The sequence below is a fragment of the Scyliorhinus canicula genome, chromosome 4 (genome assembly GCF_902713615.1).
Source record: "Scyliorhinus canicula chromosome 4, sScyCan1.1, whole genome shotgun sequence".
Taxonomy (NCBI): domain Eukaryota; kingdom Metazoa; phylum Chordata; class Chondrichthyes; order Carcharhiniformes; family Scyliorhinidae; genus Scyliorhinus; species Scyliorhinus canicula.
The window spans coordinates 116,351,500-116,358,997 of NC_052149.1; positions in this window are offsets into that span (position 1 = coordinate 116,351,500).

A 7,498-nucleotide genomic window follows, 5' to 3' on the forward strand; every position below is an offset into this window, starting at 1 on the left:
CTATTCCTCAATGGGACTATTCTATCCCTCAATGGGACTGCTCTATCCCTCAGTGGGACTGCTCTATCCCTCAATAGGACTGCTCCAGACCCAATGGGACTGCTCTATCCCTCAGTGGAACTGCTCTATCCATCAATGGCACTGCTCTATCCCTCAATGAGACTGCTCTATCCATCAATGGGACTGCTCTATCCCTCAATGGGACTGCTCTATCCCTCAATGGGACTGCTCTATCCCTCAATGAGACTGCTCTATCCATCAATGGGACTGCTCTATCCCTCAATGGTACTGCTCCACCCTAAATGGGACTGCTCTATTACTCCATGGGACTGCTCCACCCTCAATGGGACTGCTCCACCCTCAATGGGACTGCTCCACCCTCAATGGGAATGCTCCACCCTCAATGGGACTGCTCCACCCTCAATGGGACTGCTCTATCCCTCAATGGGACTGCTCTATCCCTCAATGGGACTGCTCCACCCTCAATGGGACTGCTCCACCCTCAATGGGACTGCTCTATCTCTCAATGGGACTGCTCTATCCCTCAATGGGACTGCTCCACCCTCAATGGGACTGCTCTATCCCTCAATGGGACTGCTCTATCCCTCAATGGGACTGCTCTATCCCTCAATGGGACTGCTCTATCCCTCAATGGGACTGCTCCACCCTCAATGGGAATGCTCCACCCTCAATGGGACTGCTCTATCCCTCAATGGGACTGCTCCACCCTCAATGGGCCTGCTCCACCCACAATGGGACTGCTCCACCCTCCATGGGACTGCTCCACCCTCAATGGAACTGCTCTATCTCTCAATGGGACTGCTCTATCCCTCAATGGGACTGCTCTATCCCTCAATGGGACTGCTCTATCCCTCAATGGGACTGCTCTATCCCTCAATGGGACTACTCCACCCTCAATGGGCCTGCTCCACCCACAATGGGACTGCTCCACCCTCCATGGGACTGCTCTATCCCTCAATGGGACTGCTCTATCCCTCAATGGGACTGCTCCACACTCAATGGGCCTGCTCCACCCACAATGGGACTGCTCCACCCTCCATGGGACTGCTCTATCCCTCAATGGGACTGCTCTATCCCTCAATGGGACTGCTCCACACTCAATGGGGCTGCTCCACCCTCAATGGGACTGCTCCACCGTCAATGGGACTGCTCTATTCCTCCATGGGACTGCTCCCCCCTCAATGGGACTGCTCCACCCTCAATGGGACTGCTCCACCCTCAATGGGACTGCTCTATCCCTCAATGGGACTGCTCTATCCCTCAATAGGACTGCTCTATCCCTCAATGGGACTGCTCCACCCTCAATGGGACTGCTCTATCCATCAATGGGACTGCTCCATCCCTTAATGGGACTGCTCAATTCCTCCATGGGACTGCTCCAATCTAAATGGGACTGCTCTATTCCTCAATGGGACTACTCTATTCCTCAATGGGATTGCTCTATCCCTCAATGGGACTATTCTATCCCTCAATGGGACTGATCTATCTCTCAATGGGACTGCGCCACCCTCCATGGGACTGCTCCACCCTCAATGGGAATGCTCCACCCTCAATGGGACTGCTCCACCCTCAATGGGACTGCTCCACCCTCAATGGGACTGCTCTATCCCTCAATGGGACTGCTCTATCCCTCAATGGGACTGCTCCACCCTCAATGGGACTGATCTATCTCTCAATGGGACTGCGCCACCCTCCATGGGACTGCTCCACCCTCAATGGGACTGCTCCTCCCTCAATGGGACTGCTCTATCCCTCAATGGGACTGCTCCACCCTCAATGGGACTGCTCTATCCCTCAATGGGACTCCTCCACCCTGAATGGGACTGCTCTATCTCTCAATGGGACTGCTCTATCCCTCAATGGGCCTGCTCTATCTCTCAATGGGACTGCCCAGCCTCAATGGGACTGCTCTATCCCTCAATGGGACTGCTCCACCCTGAATGGGACTGCTCTATCTCTCAATGGGACTGCTCTATCCCTCAATGGGACTGCTCTATCTCTCAATGGGACTGCTCTATCTCTCAATGGGACTGCTCTATCCCTCAATGGGACTGCTCCACCCTCAATGGGAAGACTCCACCCTCCATGGGACTGCTCCACCCTCAATGTGACTGCTCCACCCTCAATGGGAAGACTCCACCCTCCATGGGACTGCTCCACCCTCAATGGGAATGCTCCACCCTAAGTGGGACTGCTCTATCCCTCAATGGGACTGCTCTATCCCTCAATGGGACTGCTCTATCCCTCAATGGGACTACTCCACCCTCAATGGGACTGCTCGATCCCTCAATGGGACTACTCCACCCTCAATGCGACTGCTCTGTGCCTCAATGTGATTGCTCTATGCCTCAATGGGACTGCTCTATCCCTCAATGGGACTACTCCACCCTCAATGGGACTACTCCACCCTCAATGGGACTGCTCTATGCCTCAATGGAGCTGCTCCACCTTCAATGGGACTGCTCTATTTCTCAATGGGACTGCTCTATCTCTCAATGGGACTGCTCAATCCCTCAATGGGACTGCTCTATCCCTCAATGGGCCTGCTCTATCCCTCAATGGGACTGCTCTATCCCTCAATGGGACTGCTCTATCCCTCAATGGGACTTCTCTATCCCTCAATGGGACTGCTCCACCCTCAATGGGACTGCTCCACCCTCAATGGGACTACTCCACCCTCAATGGGACTGCTCCTCCCTCAATGGGACTGTTCCACCCTCAATGGGAATGCTCCACCATAAATGGGACTGCTCTATCCCTCAATGGGACTGCTCTATCCCTCAATGGAACTGCTCTATCCATCAATGAGACTGCTCCACCTTTAATGGGACTGCTCCACCCTCAATGGGACTGCTCCACCCTCAATGGGACTGCTCCACCCTCAATGGGACTGCTCCACCCTCAATGGGACTGCTCCACCCTCAATGGGACTGCTCCACCCTCCATGGGACTGCTCCACCCTCAATGGGAATGCTCCACCCTAAGTGGGACTGCTCTATCCCTCAATGGGACTGCTCTATCCCTCAATGGGACTGCTCGATCCCTCAATGGGACTACTCCACCCTCAATGGGACTGCTCCACCCTCAATGGGACTGCTCTATCCCTCAATGGGACTACTCTATTCCTGAATGGGACTGCTCTATCCCTCAATGGGACTGCTCCACCCTCAATGGGACTGCTCTATCTCTCAATGAGACTGCTCTATCCCTCAATGGGACTGCTCTATCCCTCAATGGGACTGCTCGATCCCTCAATGGGACTGCTCGATCCCTCAGTGGGACTACTCCACCCTCAATGCGACTGCTCTATGCCTCAATGGGACTGCTCTATCCCTCAATGGGACTACTCTATTCCTGAATGGGACTGCTCTCTCCCTCAATGGGACTCCTCCACCCTCAATGCGACTGCTCTATGCCTCAATGGGACTGCTCTATCCCTCAATGGGACTACTCTATTCCTGAATGGGACTGCTCTCTCCCTCAATGGGACTGCTCTATCCCTCAATGGGACTGCTCTCTCCCTCAATGGGACTGCTCTATCCCTCAATGGGACTGCTCTCTCCCTCAATGGGACTGCTCCACCCTCAATGGGACTGCTCTATCCCTCAATGGGACTACTCTATTCCTGAATGGGACTGCTCTCTCCCTCAATGGGACTCCTCCACCCTGAATGGGACTGCTCTATCTCTCAATGGGACTGCTCTATCCCTCAATGGGACTGCTCTATCTCTCAATGGGACTGCTCTATCCCTCAATGGGACTGCTCTATCTCTCAATGGGACTGCTCTATCCCTCAATGGGACTGCCCAGCCTCAATGGGACTGCTCTATCCCTCAATGGGACTGCTCCACCCTGAATGGGACTGCTCTATCTCTCAATGGGACTGCTCTATCCCTCAATGGGACTGCTCTATCTCTCAATGGGACTGCTCTATCTCTCAATGGGACTGCTCTATCCCTCAATGGGACTGCTCCACCCTCAATGGGAAGACTCCACCCTCCATGGGACTGCTCCACCCTCAATGTGACTGCTCCACCCTCAATGGGAAGACTCCACCCTCCATGGGACTGCTCCACCCTCAATGGGAATGCTCCACCCTAAGTGGGACTGCTCTATCCCTCAATGGGACTGCTCTATCCCTCAATGGGACTGCTCTATCCCTCAATGGGACTACTCCACCCTCAATGGGACTGCTCGATCCCTCAATGGGACTACTCCACCCTCAATGCGACTGCTCTGTGCCTCAATGTGATTGCTCTATGCCTCAATGGGACTGCTCTATCCCTCAATGGGACTACTCCACCCTCAATGGGACTACTCCACCCTCAATGGGACTGCTCTATGCCTCAATGGAGCTGCTCCACCTTCAATGGGACTGCTCTATTTCTCAATGGGACTGCTCTATCTCTCAATGGGACTGCTCTATCCCTCAATGGGCCTGCTCTATCCCTCAATGGGACTGCTCTATCCCTCAATGGGACTGCTCTATCCCTCAATGGGACTTCTCTATCCCTCAATGGGACTGCTCCACCCTCAATGGGACTGCTCCACCCTCAATGGGACTACTCCACCCTCAATGGGACTGCTCCTCCCTCAATGGGACTGTTCCACCCTCAATGGGAATGCTCCACCATAAATGGGACTGCTCTATCCCTCAATGGAACTGCTCTATCCATCAATGAGACTGCTCCACCCTTAATGGGACTGCTCCACCCTCAATGGGACTGCTCCACCCTCCATGGGACTGCTCCACCCTCAATGGGACTGCTCCACCCTCAATGGGACTGCTCCACCCTCAATGGGACTGCTCCACCCTCAATGGGACTGCTCTATCCCTCAATGGGACTGCTCTATCCCTCAATGGGACTGCTCGATCCCTCAATGGGACTGCTCCACCCTCAATGGGACTGCTCTATCCCTCAATGGGACTGCTCTATCCCTCAATGGGACTGCTCTATCCCTCAATGGGACTGCTCTATCCCTCAATGGGACTGCTCTATCCCTCAATGGGACTGCTCTATCCCTCAATGGGACTACTCTATTCCTGAATGGGACTGCTCTCTCCCTCAATGGGACTGCTCCACCCTCAATGGGACTGCTCTATCCCTCAATGGGACTGCTCGATCCCTCAGTGGGACTACTCCACCCTCAATGCGACTGCTCTATGCCTCAATGGGACTGCTCTATCCCTCAATGGGACTGCTCTATCCCTCAATGGGACTACTCCACCCTCCATGGGACTGCTCCACCCTCAATGGGACTGCTCTATCCCTCAATGGGACTGCTCTATCCCTCAATGGGACTACTCTATTCCTGAATGGGACTGCTCTCTCCCTCAATGGGACTGCTCCACCCTCAATGGGACTGCTCCACCCTCAATGGGACTGCTCTATCCCTCAATGGGACTGCTCTATCCCTCCATGGGACTGCTCTGTCCCTCAATGGGACAGCTCTATTCCTCAATGGGACTACTCCACCCTCAATGGGACTGCTCTGTCCCTCAATGGGACAGCTCCACCCTCAATGGGACTGCTCCACCCTCAATGGGACTGCTCCACCCTCAATGGGACTGCTCCACCCTCAATGGGTCTGCTCCACCCTCAATGTGACTGCTCCACCCTCAATGGGACTGCTCCACCCTCAATTGGACTGCTCCACCCTCAATGGGACTGCTCCACCCTCAATGGGACTACTCCACCCTCAATGGGACTACTCCACCCTCAATGGGACTGCTCCACCCTCAATGGGATTGCTCCACCCTCAATGGGATTGCTCTGTCCCTCAATGGGACAGCTCCACCCTCAATGGGACTGCTCCACCCTCAATGGGACTGCTCCACCCTCAATGGGACTGCTCCACCCTCAATGGGTCTGCTCCACCCTCAATGTGACTGCTCCACCCTCAATGGGACTGCTCCACCCTCAATTGGACTGCTCCACCCTCAATGGGACTGCTCCACCCTCAATGGGACTACTCCACCCTCAATGGGACTGCTCCACCCTCAATGGGACTGCTCCACCCTCAATGGGACTGCTCCCCCCTCAATGGGACTGCTCCACCCTCAATGGGACTGCTCCACCCTCAATGGGATTGCTCCACCCTCAATGGGACTGCTCTATCCATCAATGGGACTGCTCTATCCCTTAATGGGACTGCTGAATTCCTCCATGGGACTGCTCCAATCTAAATAGGACTGCTCTATTCCTCAATGGGACTACTCTATTCCTCAATGGGATTGCTCTATCCCTCAATGGGACTGTTCTAACCCTCAGTGGGACTGCTCTATCCCTCAATGGGACTGCTCCACCCTCAATGGGACTGCTCCACCCTCAATGGGACAGCTCCACTCTCAATGGGACTGCTTCACTCTCAATGGGACTGCTCTATTCCTCAATGGGACAGCTCCACCCTCAATGGGACTGCTCTATCCCTCAATGGGACTGCTCTATCCCTCAATGGGACTGCTCTGTCCCATCAATGGGACTGCTCTATCCCTCAATGGGACTGCTCTGTCCCTCAATGGGACTGCTCTATTCCTCAATGGGACTGCTCCACCCTCAATGGGACTGCTCCACCCTCAATGGGACTGCTCTATCCCTCAATGGATCTACTCCACCTTCAATGGGACTGCTTTATCCCTCAATGGGACTGCTCTGTCCCTCAATGGGACTGCTCTATCCCTCAATGGGACTGCTCTATCCCTCAATGGGACTGCTCTATCCCTCAATGGGACTGCTCTGTCCCTCAATGGGACTGCTCTATCCCTCAATGGGACTGCTCTGTCCCTCAATGGGACTGCTCTATCCCTCAATGGGACTGCTCTGTCCCTCAATGGGACTGCTCTATCCCTCAATGGGACTGCTCTATCCCTCAATGGATCTACTCCACCTTCAATGGGACTGCTCTATCCCTCAATGGGACTACTCCACCTTCAATTGGACTGCTCTATCCCACAATGGGACTGCTCTATCCCTCAATGGGACTGCTCCACCCTCAATGGGAATGCTCCACCCTAAATGGGACTGCTCTATCCCTCAATGTGACTGCTCTATCCCTCAATGGGACTGCTCCTCCCTCAATGGGACTGCTCTATCCCTCAATGGGACTGCTCCTCCCTCAATTGGAATGCTCTATCCCTCAATTGGAATGCTCCACCCTAAATGGGACTGCTCCATCCTCAATGGGACTGCTCTATCCCTCAATGGGACTGCTCTATCCTCAATGGGACTGCTCTATCCCTCAATGGGACTGCTCATTCCCTCAATGGGACTACTCCACCCTCAATGGGACTACTCCACCCTAAATGGGACTGCTCTATCCCTCAATGTGACTGCTCTATCCCTCAATGGGACTGCTCCACCCTCAATGGGACTGCTCTATCCCTCAATGGGACTGCTCCACCATCAATGGGGCTGCTCTATCCCTCAATGGGACTGCTCTATCCCTCAATGGGATTGCTCCACCATCAATGGGACTG